Genomic DNA, 17,939 nt, shown 5'->3' on the forward strand with positions numbered 1-17,939 from the left:
TCATGGCATTCCTGGTGCAGGGAATCTTGACTCCTCCAGTTATCCTCCCAAATCGCCATAGAAAAATGGCATTCTGCCTGTTGGGAATTAACAATCCCCCAGAAACCCACCCCAAATCCCACCACATTCCCAAAGAAAAGCAACTTTCCAGATGTCTGCAATTTGAAATATTCCAGTTCCCCACTCAAATTCCGATGGAACAACAGCATCCCAAGTGTCAGGAATTGGGAACGCTCCAGCTCCCTGAAAAAAATTCCCATGGAATCATGGGATTCCAGGTGTGAGGAATTGAGAATGCCCCGTACAGCCTCCCAGATTCCCACCACATTCCCATGGAAAAACAACATTCCAGATTTCACGAACTGAGAATCATCCTCTTCCCCTCCCAAATTCCCATGGAAACATTGCATTCGGTTTTTCTGCAATTTGGAACCCCCCAGAAGCTGTCCCAAAATCCCACCAAATTCCCATGCAATAGCGGCATTCCAAGTATCAGGAATTTAGGATACCCCATTTCCGCATCCAAATTCCCATAGAATAACGGCCTTCCGGCTATCAGGAATTTCAAATCGTCCATACGGTCTCCCAAATTCCCATAGAATAACGCATACCCAAGCATGGGGAATTGAGTTTCATCTAGTTCCATACCCCAATTCCCATGGAATAACAGCATTCTGGGAGCTGAGGACTTGGAATCTGCCTATTTCCCTCCCAAATGTTTAGGGAATAATGGCATTCTGGGCATTGGGAAGGTTGAATCGTCATGTTGCCCTTGCAAATTCCCATGAAATAACCAATTTAATGTGTTGGGAATTTCGAATGCTCCAGTTCCTCGCCCAAATTCCAATCAACCTGTAACGAAATCATGACACTATGTGTGTGCGAAATTTAGAATCCTCCACTTCCCCTTCCAAATTCCCAACAAAACCAGGGAATAAGAGCAGTTCACTCATTGCTAATTTCAACTCCTCCTCTTCCTCTCCCAAATTTCCACCAAACTCGAATGGAAGAACGGCATTTTGTGTGTGCGAAATTTAGAATCCTCCACTTCCCCTTCCAAATTCCCATAGAATAGCTGCATTCCGGGCATGGGGATTTTCAAAACATCCATATGCCCACTTAAATTCCCACGACAACCTCGGAAAAACAGCATTCATGGTGTTGGGAATATGGTATCCGCCATTTGCACTATCCAATTCCCAGCAAAACCATGCAATTACAGCACTCTGGGCATTGGGAATTTGGAATCCTCCGGTTCCACTCCCAAATTCCAATAGAATAACAGCCTTGCAGGCATGGGGATATTGGAATCCTCGAGTTCCCTTCCAAAAAGCCCATGGAATAACGACATTCTGGGTATTGAGAATTGACAATTTGCCCATTTCCCTCCCAGATCCCTAGGGAGTAAGACACTTCCGGGTGTCACGTATTTCGAATCCTTCAAATCCGCACCATAACAGCCATGGAATAACAGAATTCCAGGTGTCAGGAATTGAGCATCCTCCACTTCCCCTTCGAATTTCCCATGGAATCATGGCATTCTGGCTGTTGGCACTTTAGAATCTCCCATACAGCCTCCCAAATACCCAGGAAATTCACAAGGAATAACAGAATTCCAGATATCAGGAATCTATTATCCGCCAGCTCTCCACGCAATTTCCCATGGAATCATGGCATTGCTGGTGCAGGGAATCTTGACTCCTCCAGTTATCCTCCCAAATCGCCATAGAAAAATGGCATTCTGCCTGTTGGGAATTAACAATCCCCCAGAAACCCACCCCAAATCCCACCACATTCCCAAAGAAAAGCAACTTTCCAGATGTCTGCATTTTGAAATATTCCAGTTCCCCACTCAAATTCCGATGGAACAACAGCATCCCAAGTGTCAGGAATTGGGAACGCTCCAGCTCCCTGAAAAAAATTCCCATGGAATCATGGGATTCCAGGTGTGAGGAATTGAGAATGCCCCGTACAGCCTCCCAGATTCCCACCACATTCCCATGGAAAAACAACATTCCAGATTTCACGAACTGAGAATCATCCTCTTCCCCTCCCAAATTCCCATGGAAACATTGCATTCGGTTTTTCTGCAATTTGGAACCCCCCAGAAGCTGTCCCAAAATCCCACCAAATTCCCATGCAATAGCGGCATTCCAAGTATCAGGAATTTAGGATACCCCATTTCCGCATCCAAATTCCCATAGAATAACGGCCTTCCGGCTATCAGGAATTTCAAATCGTCCATACGGTCTCCCAAATTCCCATAGAATAACGCATACCCAAGCATGGGGAATTGAGTTTCATCTAGTTCCATACCCCAATTCCCATGGAATAACAGCATTCTGGGAGCTGAGGACTTGGAATCTGCCTATTTCCCTCCCAAATGTTTAGGGAATAATGGCATTCTGGGCATTGGGAAGGTTGAATCGTCATGTTGCCCTTGCAAATTCCCATGAAATAACGAATTTAATGTGTTGGGAATTTCGAATGCTCCAGTTCCTCGCCCAAATTCCAATCAACCTGTAACGAAATCATGACACTATGTGTGTGCGAAATTTAGAATCCTCCACTTCCCCTTCCAAATTCCCAACAAAACCAGGGAATAAGAGCAGTTCACTCATTGCTAATTTCAACTCCTCCTCTTCCTCTCCCAAATTTCCACCAAACTCGAATGGAAGAACGGCATTTTGTGTGTGCGAAATTTAGAATCCTCCACTTCCCCTTCCAAATTCCCATAGAATAGCTGCATTCCGGGCATGGGGATTTTCAAAACATCCATATGCCCACTTAAATTCCCACGACAACCTCGGAAAAACAGCATTCATGGTGTTGGGAATATGGTATCCGCCATTTGCACTATCCAATTCCCAGCAAAACCATGCAATTACAGCACTCTGGGCATTGGGAATTTGGAATCCTCCGGTTCCACTCCCAAATTCCAATAGAATAACAGCCTTGCAGGCATGGGGATATTGGAATCCTCGAGTTCCCTTCCAAAAAGCCCATGGAATAACGACATTCTGGGTATTGAGAATTGACAATTTGCCCATTTCCCTCCCAGATCCCTAGGGAGTAAGACACTTCCGGGTGTCACGTATTTCGAATCCTTCAAATCCGCACCATAACAGCCATGGAATAACAGAATTCCAGGTGTCAGGAATTGAGCATCCTCCACTTCCCCTTCGAATTTCCCATGGAATCATGGCATTCTGGCTGTTGGCACTTTAGAATCTCCCATACAGCCTCCCAAATACCCAGGAAATTCACAAGGAATAACAGAATTCCAGATATCAGGAATCTATTATCCGCCAGCTCTCCACGCAATTTCCCATGGAATCATGGCATTGCTGGTGCAGGGAATCTTGACTCCTGCAGTTATCCTCCCAAATCGCCATAGAAAAATGGCATTCTGCGTGTTGGGAATTAACAATCCCCCAGAAACCCACCCCAAATCCCACCACATTCCCAAAGAAAATCAACTTTCCAGATGTCTGCAATTTGAAATATTCCAGTTCCCCACTCAAATTCCGATGGAACAACAGCATCCCAAGTGTCAGGAATTGGGAACGCTCCAGCTCCCTGAAAAAAATTCCCATGGAATCATGGGATTCCAGGTGTGAGGAATTGAGAATGCCCCGTACAGCCTCCCAGATTCCCACCACATTCCCATGGAAAAACAACATTCCAGATTTCACGAACTGAGAATCATCCTCTTCCCCTCCCAAATTCCCATGGAAACATTGCATTCGGTTTTTCTGCAATTTGGAACCCCCCAGAAGCTGTCCCAAAATCCCACCAAATTCCCATGCAATAGCGGCATTCCAAGTATCAGGAATTTAGGATACCCCATTTCCGCATCCAAATTCCCATAGAATAACGGCCTTCCGGCTATCAGGAATTTCAAATCGTCCATACGGTCTCCCAAATTCCCATAGAATAACGCATACCCAAGCATGGGGAATTGAGTTTCATCTAGTTCCATACCCCAATTCCCATGGAATAACAGCATTCTGGGAGCTGAGGACTTGGAATCTGCCTATTTCCCTCCCAAATGTTTAGGGAATAATGGCATTCTGGGCATTGGGAAGGTTGAATCGTCATGTTGCCCTTGCAAATTCCCATGAAATAACCAATTTAATGTGTTGGGAATTTCGAATGCTCCAGTTCCTCGCCCAAATTCCAATCAACCTGTAACGAAATCATGACACTATGTGTGTGCGAAATTTAGAATCCTCCACTTCCCCTTCCAAATTCCCAACAAAACCAGGGAATAAGAGCAGTTCACTCATTGCTAATTTCAACTCCTCCTCTTCCTCTCCCAAATTTCCACCAAACTCGAATGGAAGAACGGCATTTTGTGTGTGCGAAATTTAGAATCCTCCACTTCCCCTTCCAAATTCCCATAGAATAGCTGCATTCCGGGCATGGGGATTTTCAAAACATCCATATGCCCACTTAAATTCCCACGACAACCTCGGAAAAACAGCATTCATGGTGTTGGGAATATGGTATCCGCCATTTGCACTATCCAATTCCCAGCAAAACCATGCAATTACAGCACTCTGGGCATTGGGAATTTGGAATCCTCCGGTTCCACTCCCAAATTCCAATAGAATAACAGCCTTGCAGGCATGGGGATATTGGAATCCTCGAGTTCCCTTCCAAAAAGCCCATGGAATAACGACATTCTGGGTATTGAGAATTGAGAATTTGCCCATTTCCCTCCCAGATCCCTAGGGAATAAGACACTTCCGGGTGTCACGTATTTCGAATCCTTCAAATCCGCACCATAACAGCCATGGAATAACAGAATTCCAGGTGTCAGGAATTGAGCATCCTCCACTTCCCCTTCGAATTTCCCATGGAATCATGGCATTCTGGCTGTTGGCACTTTAGAATCTCCCATACAGCCTCCCAAATAACCACGAAATTCACAAGGAATAACAGAATTCCAGATATCAGGAATCTATTATCCGCCAGCTCTCCACGCAATTTCCCATGGAATCATGGCATTCCTGGTGCAGGGAATCTTGACTCCTCCAGTTATCCTCCCAAATCGCCATAGAAAAATGGCATTCTGCGTGTTGGGAATTAACAATCCCCCAGAAACCCACCCCAAATCCCACCACATTCCCAAAGAAAAGCAACTTTCCAGATGTCTGCATTTTGAAATATTCCAGTTCCCCACTCAAATTCCGATGGAACAACAGCATCCCTAGTGTCAGGAATTGGGAATCCTCCAGCTTCCTGAAAAAAATTCCCATGGAATCATGGGATTCCAGGTGTGAGGAATTGAGAATGCCCCATACAGCCTCCCAGATTCCCACCACATTCCCATGGAATAACAACATTCCAGATTTCAGGAACTGAGAATCATCCTCTTCCCCTCCCAAATTCCCATGGAAACATTGCATTCGGTTTTTCTGCAATTTGGAACCCCCCAGAAGCTGTCCCAAAATCCCACCAAATTCCCATGCAATAGCGGCATTCCAAGTATCAGGAATTTAGGATACCCCATTTCCGCATCCAAATTCCCATAGAATAACGGCCTTCCGGCTATCAGGAATTTTGAATCGTCCATACGGTCTCCCAAATTCCCATGGAATAACGCATACCCAAGCATGGGGAATTGAGTTTCATCTAGTTCCATACCCCAATTCCCATGGAATAACAGCATTCTGGGAGCTGAGGACTTGGAATCTGCCTATTTCCCTCCCAAATGTTTAGGGAATAATGGCATTCTGGGCATTGGGAAGGTTGAATCGTCATGTTGCCCTTGCAAATTCCCATGAAATAACCAATTTAATGTGTTGGGAATTTCGAATGCTCCAGTTCCTCGCCCAAATTCCAATCAACCTGTAACGAAATCATGACACTATGTGTGTGCGAAATTTAGAATCCTCCACTTCCCCTTCCAAATTCCCAACAAAACCAGGGAATAAGAGCAGTTCACTCATTGCTAATTTCAACTCCTCCTCTTCCTCTCCCAAATTTCCACCAAACTCGAATGGAAGAACGGCATTTTGTGTGTGCGAAATTTAGAATCCTCCACTTCCCCTTCCAAATTCCCATAGAATAGCTGCATTCCGGGCATGGGGATTTTCAAAACATCCATATGCCCACTTAAATTCCCACGACAACCTCGGAAAAACAGCATTCATGGTGTTGGGAATATGGTATCCGCCATTTGCACTATCCAATTCCCAGCAAAACCATGCAATTACAGCACTCTGGGCATTGGGAATTTGGAATCCTCCGGTTCCACTCCCAAATTCCAATAGAATAACAGCCTTGCAGGCATGGGGATATTGGAATCCTCGAGTTCCCTTCCAAAAAGCCCATGGAATAACGACATTCTGGGTATTGAGAATTGAGAATTTGCCCATTTCCCTCCCAGATCCCTAGGGAGTAAGACACTTCCGGGTGTCACGTATTTCGAATCCTTCAAATCCGCACCATAACAGCCATGGAATAACAGAATTCCAGGTGTCAGGAATTGAGCATCCTCCACTTCCCCTTCGAATTTCCCATGGAATCATGGCATTCTGGTTGTTGGCACTTTAGAATCTCCCATACATCCTCCCAAATACCCAGGAAATTCACAAGGAATAACAGAATTCCAGATATCAGGAATCTATTATCCGCCAGCTCTCCACGCAATTTCCCATGGAATCATGGCATTCCTGGTGCAGGGAATCTTGACTCCTCCAGTTATCCTCCCAAATCGCCATAGAAAAATGGCATTCTGCCTGTTGGGAATTAACAATCCCCCAGAAACCCACCCCAAATCCCACCACATTCCCAAAGAAAAGCAACTTTCCAGATGTCTGCAATTTGAAATATTCCAGTTCCCCACTCAAATTCCGATGGAACAACAGCATCCCAAGTGTCAGGAATTGGGAACGCTCCAGCTCCCTGAAAAAAATTCCCATGGAATCATGGGATTCCAGGTGTGAGGAATTGAGAATGCCCCGTACAGCCTCCCAGATTCCCACCACATTCCCATGGAAAAACAACATTCCAGATTTCACGAACTGAGAATCATCCTCTTCCCCTCCCAAATTCCCATGGAAACATTGCATTCGGTTTTTCTGCAATTTGGAACCCCCCAGAAGCTGTCCCAAAATCCCACCAAATTCCCATGCAATAGCGGCATTCCAAGTATCAGGAATTTAGGATACCCCATTTCCGCATCCAAATTCCCATAGAATAACGGCCTTCCGGCTATCAGGAATTTCGAATCGTCCATACGGTCTCCCAAATTCCCATAGAATAACGCATACCCAAGCATGGGGAATTGAGTTTCATCTAGTTCCATACCCCAATTCCCATGGAATAACAGCATTCTGGGAGCTGAGGACTTGGAATCTGCCTATTTCCCTCCCAAATGTTTAGGGAATAATGGCATTCTGGGCATTGGGAAGGTTGAATCCTCATGTTGCCCTTGCAAATTCCCATGAAATAACCAATTTAATGTGTTGGGAATTTCGAATGCTCCAGTTCCTCGCCCAAATTCCAATCAACCTGTAACGAAATCATGACACTATGTGTGTGCGAAATTTAGAATCCTCCACTTCCCCTTCCAAATTCCCAACAAAACCAGGGAATAAGAGCAGTTCACTCATTGCTAATTTCAACTCCTCCTCTTCCTCTCCCAAATTTCCACCAAACTCGAATGGAAGAACGGCATTATAAGTGTGGGAAATTTAGAATCCTCCACTTCCCCTTCCAAATTCCCATAGAATAGCTGCATTCCGGGCATGGGGATTTTCAAAACATCCATATGCCCACTTAAATTCCCACGACAACCTCGGAAAAACAGCATTCATGGTGTTGGGAATATGGTATCCGCCATTTGCACTATCCAATTCCCAGCAAAACCATGCAATGACAGCACTCTGGGCATTGGGAATTTGGAATCCTCCGGTTCCACTCCCAAATTCCAATAGAATAACAGCCTTGCAGGCATGGGGATATTGGAATCCTCGAGTTCCCTTCCAAAAAGCCCATGGAATAACGACATTCTGGGTATTGAGAATTGAGAATTTGCCCATTTCCCTCCCAGATCCCTAGGGAGTAAGACACTTCCGGGTGTCACGTATTTCGAATCCTTCAAATCCGCACCATAACAGCCATGGAATAACAGAATTCCAGGTGTCAGGAATTGAGCATCCTCCACTTCCCCTTCGAATTTCCCATGGAATCATGGCATTCTGGCTGTTGGCACTTTAGAATCTCCCATACAGCCTCCCAAATACCCAGGAAATTCACAAGGAATAACAGAATTCCAGATATCAGGAATCTATTATCCGCCAGCTCTCCACGCAATTTCCCATGGAATCATGGCATTGCTGGTGCAGGGAATCTTGACTCCTGCAGTTATCCTCCCAAATCGCCATAGAAAAATGGCATTCTGCGTGTTGGGAATTAACAATCCCCCAGAAACCCACCCCAAATCCCACCACATTCCCAAAGAAAAGCAACTTTCCAGATGTCTGCATTTTGAAATATTCCAGTTCCCCACTCAAATTCCGATGGAACAACAGCATCCCAAGTGTCAGGAATTGGGAATCCTCCAGCTTCCTGAAAAAAATTCCCATGGAATCATGGGATTCCAGGTGTGAGGAATTGAGAATGCCCCATACAGCCTCCCAGATTCCCACCACATTCCCATGGAATAACAACATTCCAGATTTCAGGAACTGAGAATCATCCTCTTCCCCTCCCAAATTCCCATGGAAACATTGCATTCGGTTTTTCTGCAATTTGGAACCCCCCAGAAGCTGTCCCAAAATCCCACCAAATTCCCATGCAATAGCGGCATTCCAAGTATCAGGAATTTAGGATACCCCATTTCCGCATCCAAATTCCCATAGAATAACGGCCTTCCGGCTATCAGGAATTTTGAATCGTCCATACGGTCTCCCAAATTCCCATGGAATAACGCATACCCAAGCATGGGGAATTGAGTTTCATCTAGTTCCATACCCCAATTCCCATGGAATAACAGCATTCTGGGAGCGGAGGACTTGGAATCTGCCTATTTCCCTCCCAAATGTTTAGGGAATAATGGCATTCTGGGCATTGGGAAGGTTGAATCGTCATGTTGCCCTTGCAAATTCCCATGAAATAACCAATTTAATGTGTTGGGAATTTCGAATGCTCCAGTTCCTCGCCCAAATTCCAACCAACCTGTAACGAAATCATGACACTATGTGTGTGCGAAATTTAGAATCCTCCACTTCCCCTTCCAAATTCCCAACAAAACCAGGGAATAAGAGCAGTTCACTCATTGCTAATTTCAACTCCTCCTCTTCCTCTCCCAAATTTCCACCAAACTCGAATGGAAGAACGGCATTATAAGTGTGGGAAATTTAGAATCCTCCACTTCCCCTTCCAAATTCCCATAGAATAGCTGCATTCCGGGCATGGGGATTTTCAAAACATCCATATGCCCACTTAAATTCCCACGACAACCTCGGAAAAACAGCATTCATGGTGTTGGGAATATGGTATCCGCCATTTGCACTATCCAATTCCCAGCAAAACCATGCAATGACAGCACTCTGGGCATTGGGAATTTGGAATCCTCCGGTTCCACTCCCAAATTCCAATAGAATAACAGCCTTGCAGGCATGGGGATATTGGAATCCTCGAGTTCCCTTCCAAAAAGCCCATGGAATAACGACATTCTGGGTATTGAGAATTGAGAATTTGCCCATTTCCCTCCCAGATCCCTAGGGAGTAAGACACTTCCGGGTGTCACGTATTTCGAATCCTTCAAATCCGCACCATAACAGCCATGGAATAACAGAATTCCAGGTGTCAGGAATTGAGCATCCTCCACTTCCCCTTCGAATTTCCCATGGAATCATGGCATTCTGGCTGTTGGCACTTTAGAATCTCCCATACAGCCTCCCAAATACCCAGGAAATTCACAAGGAATAACAGAATTCCAGATATCAGGAATCTATTATCCGCCAGCTCTCCACGCAATTTCCCATGGAATCATGGCATTCCTGGTGCAGGGAATCTTGACTCCTCCAGTTATCCTCCCAAATCGCCATAGAAAAATGGCATTCTGCGTGTTGGGAATTAACAATCCCCCAGAAATCCACCCCAAATCCCACCACATTCCCAAAGAAAATCAACTTTCCAGATGTCTGCAATTTGAAATATTCCGGTTCCCCACTCAAATTCCGATGGAACAACAGCATCCCAAGTGTCAGGAATTGGGAATCCTCCAGCTTCCTGAAAAAAATTCCCATGGAATCATGGGATTCCAGGTGTGAGGAATTGAGAATGCCCCGTACAGCCTCCCAGATTCCCACCACATTCCCATGGAATAACAACATTCCAGATTTCACGAACTGAGAATCATCCTCTTCCCCTCCCAAATTCCCATGGAAACATTGCATTCGGTTTTTCTGCAATTTGGAACCCCCCAGAAGCTGTCCCAAAATCCCACCAAATTCCCATGCAATAGCGGCATTCCAAGTATCAGGAATTTAGGATACCCCATTTCCGCATCCAAATTCCCATAGAATAACGGCCTTCCGGCTATCAGGAATTTCAAATCGTCCATACGGTCTCCCAAATTCCCATAGAATAACGCATACCCAAGCATGGGGAATTGAGTTTCATCTAGTTCCATACCCCAATTCCCATGGAATAACAGCATTCTGGGAGCTGAGGACTTGGAATCTGCCTATTTCCCTCCCAAATGTTTAGGGAATAATGGCATTCTGGGCATTGGGAAGGTTGAATCGTCATGTTGCCCTTGCAAATTCCCATGAAATAACCAATTTAATGTGTTGGGAATTTCGAATGCTCCAGTTCCTCGCCCAAATTCCAATCAACCTGTAACGAAATCATGACACTATGTGTGTGCGAAATTTAGAATCCTCCACTTCCCCTTCCAAATTCCCAACAAAACCAGGGAATAAGAGCAGTTCACTCATTGCTAATTTCAACTCCTCCTCTTCCTCTCCCAAATTTCCACCAAACTCGAATGGAAGAACGGCATTTTGTGTGTGCGAAATTTAGAATCCTCCACTTCCCCTTCCAAATTCCCATAGAATAGCTGCATTCCGGGCATGGGGATTTTCAAAACATCCATATGCCCACTTAAATTCCCACGACAACCTCGGAAAAACAGCATTCATGGTGTTGGGAATATGGTATCCGCCATTTGCACTATCCAATTCCCAGCAAAACCATGCAATGACAGCACTCTGGGCATTGGGAATTTGGAATCCTCCGGTTCCACTCCCAAATTCCAATAGAATAACAGCCTTGCAGGCATGGGGATATTGGAATCCTCGAGTTCCCTTCCAAAAAGCCCATGGAATAACGACATTCTGGGTATTGAGAATTGAGAATTTGCCCATTTCCCTCCCAGATCCCTAGGGAGTAAGACACTTCCGGGTGTCACGTATTTCGAATCCTTCAAATCCGCACCATAACAGCCATGGAATAACAGAATTCCAGGTGTCAGGAATTGAGCATCCTCCACTTCCCCTTCGAATTTCCCATGGAATCATGGCATTCTGGCTGTTGGCACTTTAGAATCTCCCATACAGCCTCCCAAATACCCAGGAAATTCACAAGGAATAACAGAATTCCAGATATCAGGAATCTATTATCCGCCAGCTCTCCACGCAATTTCCCATGGAATCATGGCATTCCTGGTGCAGGGAATCTTGACTCCTCCAGTTATCCTCCCAAATCGCCATAGAAAAATGGCATTCTGCGTGTTGGGAATTAACAATCCCCCAGAAATCCACCCCAAATCCCACCACATTCCCAAAGAAAATCAACTTTCCAGATGTCTGCAATTTGAAATATTCCGGTTCCCCACTCAAATTCCGATGGAACAACAGCATCCCAAGTGTCAGGAATTGGGAATCCTCCAGCTTCCTGAAAAAAATTCCCATGGAATCATGGGATTCCAGGTGTGAGGAATTGAGAATGCCCCGTACAGCCTCCCAGATTCCCACCACATTCCCATGGAATAACAACATTCCAGATTTCACGAACTGAGAATCATCCTCTTCCCCTCCCAAATTCCCATGGAAACATTGCATTCGGTTTTTCTGCAATTTGGAACCCCCCAGAAGCTGTCCCAAAATCCCACCAAATTCCCATGCAATAGCGGCATTCCAAGTATCAGGAATTTAGGATACCCCATTTCCGCATCCAAATTCCCATAGAATAACGGCCTTCCGGCTATCAGGAATTTTGAATCGTCCATACGGTCTCCCAAATTCCCATGGAATAACGCATACCCAAGCATGGGGAATTGAGTTTCATCTAGTTCCATACCCCAATTCCCATGGAATAACAGCATTCTGGGAGCTGAGGACTTGGAATCTGCCTATTTCCCTCCCAAATGTTTAGGGAATAATGGCATTCTGGGCATTGGGAAGGTTGAATCGTCATGTTGCCCTTGCAAATTCCCATGAAATAACCAATTTAATGTGTTGGGAATTTCGAATGCTCCAGTTCCTCGCCCAAATTCCAATCAACCTGTAACGAAATCATGACACTATGTGTGTGCGAAATTTAGAATCCTCCACTTCCCCTTCCAAATTCCCAACAAAACCAGGGAATAAGAGCAGTTCACTCATTGCTAATTTCAACTCCTCCTCTTCCTCTCCCAAATTTCCACCAAACTCGAATGGAAGAACGGCATTTTGTGTGTGCGAAATTTAGAATCCTCCACTTCCCCTTCCAAATTCCCATAGAATAGCTGCATTCCGGGCATGGGGATTTTCAAAACATCCATATGCCCACTTAAATTCCCACGACAACCTCGGAAAAACAGCATTCATGGTGTTGGGAATATGGTATCCGCCATTTGCACTATCCAATTCCCAGCAAAACCATGCAATTACAGCACTCTGGGCATTGGGAATTTGGAATCCTCCGGTTCCACTCCCAAATTCCAATAGAATAACAGCCTTGCAGGCATGGGGATATTGGAATCCTCGAGTTCCCTTCCAAAAAGCCCATGGAATAACGACATTCTGGGTATTGAGAATTGAGAATTTGCCCATTTCCCTCCCAGATCCCTAGGGAGTAAGACACTTCCGGGTGTCACGTATTTCGAATCCTTCAAATCCGCACCATAACAGCCATGGAATAACAGAATTCCAGGTGTCAGGAATTGAGCATCCTCCACTTCCCCTTCGAATTTCCCATGGAATCATGGCATTCTGGTTGTTGGCACTTTAGAATCTCCCATACATCCTCCCAAATACCCAGGAAATTCACAAGGAATAACAGAATTCCAGATATCAGGAATCTATTATCCGCCAGCTCTCCACGCAATTTCCCATGGAATCATGGCATTCCTGGTGCAGGGAATCTTGACTCCTCCAGTTATCCTCCCAAATCGCCATAGAAAAATGGCATTCTGCCTGTTGGGAATTAACAATCCCCCAGAAACCCACCCCAAATCCCACCACATTCCCAAAGAAAAGCAACTTTCCAGATGTCTGCAATTTGAAATATTCCAGTTCCCCACTCAAATTCCGATGGAACAACAGCATCCCAAGTGTCAGGAATTGGGAACGCTCCAGCTCCCTGAAAAAAATTCCCATGGAATCATGGGATTCCAGGTGTGAGGAATTGAGAATGCCCCGTACAGCCTCCCAGATTCCCACCACATTCCCATGGAAAAACAACATTCCAGATTTCACGAACTGAGAATCATCCTCTTCCCCTCCCAAATTCCCATGGAAACATTGCATTCGGTTTTTCTGCAATTTGGAACCCCCCAGAAGCTGTCCCAAAATCCCACCAAATTCCCATGCAATAGCGGCATTCCAAGTATCAGGAATTTAGGATACCCCATTTCCGCATCCAAATTCCCATAGAATAACGGCCTTCCGGCTATCAGGAATTTCGAATCGTCCATACGGTCTCCCAAATTCCCATAGAATAACGCATACCCAAGCATGGGGAATTGAGTTTCATCTAGTTCCATACCCCAATTCCCATGGAATAACAGCATTCTGGGAGCTGAGGACTTGGAATCTGCCTATTTCCCTCCCAAATGTTTAGGGAATAATGGCATTCTGGGCATTGGGAAGGTTGAATCCTCATGTTGCCCTTGCAAATTCCCATGAAATAACCAATTTAATGTGTTGGGAATTTCGAATGCTCCAGTTCCTCGCCCAAATTCCAATCAACCTGTAACGAAATCATGACACTATGTGTGTGCGAAATTTAGAATCCTCCACTTCCCCTTCCAAATTCCCAACAAAACCAGGGAATAAGAGCAGTTCACTCATTGCTAATTTCAACTCCTCCTCTTCCTCTCCCAAATTTCCACCAAACTCGAATGGAAGAACGGCATTATAAGTGTGGGAAATTTAGAATCCTCCACTTCCCCTTCCAAATTCCCATAGAATAGCTGCATTCCGGGCATGGGGATTTTCAAAACATCCATATGCCCACTTAAATTCCCACGACAACCTCGGAAAAACAGCATTCATGGTGTTGGGAATATGGTATCCGCCATTTGCACTATCCAATTCCCAGCAAAACCATGCAATTACAGCACTCTGGGCATTGGGAATTTGGAATCCTCCGGTTCCACTCCCAAATTCCAATAGAATAACAGCCTTGCAGGCATGGGGATATTGGAATCCTCGAGTTCCCTTCCAAAAAGCCCATGGAATAACGACATTCTGCGTATTGAGAATTGAGAATTTGCCCATTTCCCTCCCAGATCCCTAGGGAGTAAGACACTTCCGGGTGTCACGTATTTCGAATCCTTCAAATCCGCACCATAACAGCCATGGAATAACAGAATTCCAGGTGTCAGGAATTGAGCATCCTCCACTTCCCCTTCGAATTTCCCATGGAATCATGGCATTCTGGCTGTTGGCACTTTAGAATCTCCCATACAGCCTCCCAAATACCCAGGAAATTCACAAGGAATAACAGAATTCCAGATATCAGGAATGTATTATCCGCCAGCTCTCCACGCAATTTCCCATGGAATCATGGCATTGCTGGTGCAGGGAATCTTGACTCCTGCAGTTATCCTCCCAAATCGCCATAGAAAAATGGCATTCTGCGTGTTGGGAATTAACAATCCCCCAGAAACCCACCCCAAATCCCACCACATTCCCAAAGAAAAGCAACTTTCCAGATGTCTGCATTTTGAAATATTCCAGTTCCCCACTCAAATTCCGATGGAACAACAGCATCCCAAGTGTCAGGAATTGGGAATCCTCCAGCTTCCTGAAAAAAATTCCCATGGAATCATGGGATTCCAGGTGTGAGGAATTGAGAATGCCCCATACAGCCTCCCAGATTCCCACCACATTCCCATGGAATAACAACATTCCAGATTTCAGGAACTGAGAATCATCCTCTTCCCCTCCCAAATTCCCATGGAAACATTGCATTCGGTTTTTCTGCAATTTGGAACCCCCCAGAAGCTGTCCCAAAATCCCACCAAATTCCCATGCAATAGCGGCATTCCAAGTATCAGGAATTTAGGATACCCCATTTCCGCATCCAAATTCCCATAGAATAACGGCCTTCCGGCTATCAGGAATTTTGAATCGTCCATACGGTCTCCCAAATTCCCATGGAATAACGCATACCCAAGCATGGGGAATTGAGTTTCATCTAGTTCCATACCCCAATTCCCATGGAATAACAGCATTCTGGGAGCGGAGGACTTGGAATCTGCCTATTTCCCTCCCAAATGTTTAGGGAATAATGGCATTCTGGGCATTGGGAAGGTTGAATCGTCATGTTGCCCTTGCAAATTCCCATGAAATAACCAATTTAATGTGTTGGGAATTTCGAATGCTCCAGTTCCTCGCCCAAATTCCAACCAACCTGTAACGAAATCATGACACTATGTGTGTGCGAAATTTAGAATCCTCCACTTCCCCTTCCAAATTCCCAACAAAACCAGGGAATAAGAGCAGTTCACTCATTGCTAATTTCAACTCCTCCTCTTCCTCTCCCAAATTTCCACCAAACTCGAATGGAAGAACGGCATTATAAGTGTGGGAAATTTAGAATCCTCCACTTCCCCTTCCAAATTCCCATAGAATAGCTGCATTCCGGGCATGGGGATTTTCAAAACATCCATATGCCCACTTAAATTCCCACGACAACCTCGGAAAAACAGCATTCATGGTGTTGGGAATATGGTATCCGCCATTTGCACTATCCAATTCCCAGCAAAACCATGCAATGACAGCACTCTGGGCATTGGGAATTTGGAATCCTCCGGTTCCACTCCCAAATTCCAATAGAATAACAGCCTTGCAGGCATGGGGATATTGGAATCCTCGAGTTCCCTTCCAAAAAGCCCATGGAATAACGACATTCTGGGTATTGAGAATTGAGAATTTGCCCATTTCCCTCCCAGATCCCTAGGGAGTAAGACACTTCCGGGTGTCACGTATTTCGAATCCTTCAAATCCGCACCATAACAGCCATGGAATAACAGAATTCCAGGTGTCAGGAATTGAGCATCCTCCACTTCCCCTTCGAATTTCCCATGGAATCATGGCATTCTGGCTGTTGGCACTTTAGAATCTCCCATACAGCCTCCCAAATACCCAGGAAATTCACAAGGAATAACAGAATTCCAGATATCAGGAATCTATTATCCGCCAGCTCTCCACGCAATTTCCCATGGAATCATGGCATTCCTGGTGCAGGGAATCTTGACTCCTCCAGTTATCCTCCCAAATCGCCATAGAAAAATGGCATTCTGCGTGTTGGGAATTAACAATCCCCCAGAAATCCACCCCAAATCCCACCACATTCCCAAAGAAAATCAACTTTCCAGATGTCTGCAATTTGAAATATTCCGGTTCCCCACTCAAATTCCGATGGAACAACAGCATCCCAAGTGTCAGGAATTGGGAATCCTCCAGCTTCCTGAAAAAAATTCCCATGGAATCATGGGATTCCAGGTGTGAGGAATTGAGAATGCCCCGTACAGCCTCCCAGATTCCCACCACATTCCCATGGAATAACAACATTCCAGATTTCACGAACTGAGAATCATCCTCTTCCCCTCCCAAATTCCCATGGAAACATTGCATTCGGTTTTTCTGCAATTTGGAACCCCCCAGAAGCTGTCCCAAAATCCCACCAAATTCCCATGCAATAGCGGCATTCCAAGTATCAGGAATTTAGGATACCCCATTTCCGCATCCAAATTCCCATAGAATAACGGCCTTCCGGCTATCAGGAATTTCAAATCGTCCATACGGTCTCCCAAATTCCCATAGAATAACGCATACCCAAGCATGGGGAATTGAGTTTCATCTAGTTCCATACCCCAATTCCCATGGAATAACAGCATTCTGGGAGCTGAGGACTTGGAATCTGCCTATTTCCCTCCCAAATGTTTAGGGAATAATGGCATTCTGGGCATTGGGAAGGTTGAATCGTCATGTTGCCCTTGCAAATTCCCATGAAATAACCAATTTAATGTGTTGGGAATTTCGAATGCTCCAGTTCCTCGCCCAAATTCCAATCAACCTGTAACGAAATCATGACACTATGTGTGTGCGAAATTTAGAATCCTCCACTTCCCCTTCCAAATTCCCAACAAAACCAGGGAATAAGAGCAGTTCACTCATTGCTAATTTCAACTCCTCCTCTTCCTCTCCCAAATTTCCACCAAACTCGAATGGAAGAACGGCATTTTGTGTGTGCGAAATTTAGAATCCTCCACTTCCCCTTCCAAATTCCCATAGAATAGCTGCATTCCGGGTATGGGGATTTTCAAAACATCCATATGCCCACTTAAATTCCCACGACAACCTCGGAAAAACAGCATTCATGGTGTTGGGAATATGGTATCCGCCATTTGCACTATCCAATTCCCAGCAAAACCATGCAATGACAGCACTCTGGGCATTGGGAATTTGGAATCCTCCGGTTCC

The sequence above is a fragment of the Sturnus vulgaris genome, chromosome 7 (genome assembly GCF_052056855.1).
Source record: "Sturnus vulgaris isolate bStuVul1 chromosome 7, bStuVul1.hap1, whole genome shotgun sequence".
Taxonomy (NCBI): Eukaryota; Metazoa; Chordata; class Aves; order Passeriformes; family Sturnidae; genus Sturnus; species Sturnus vulgaris.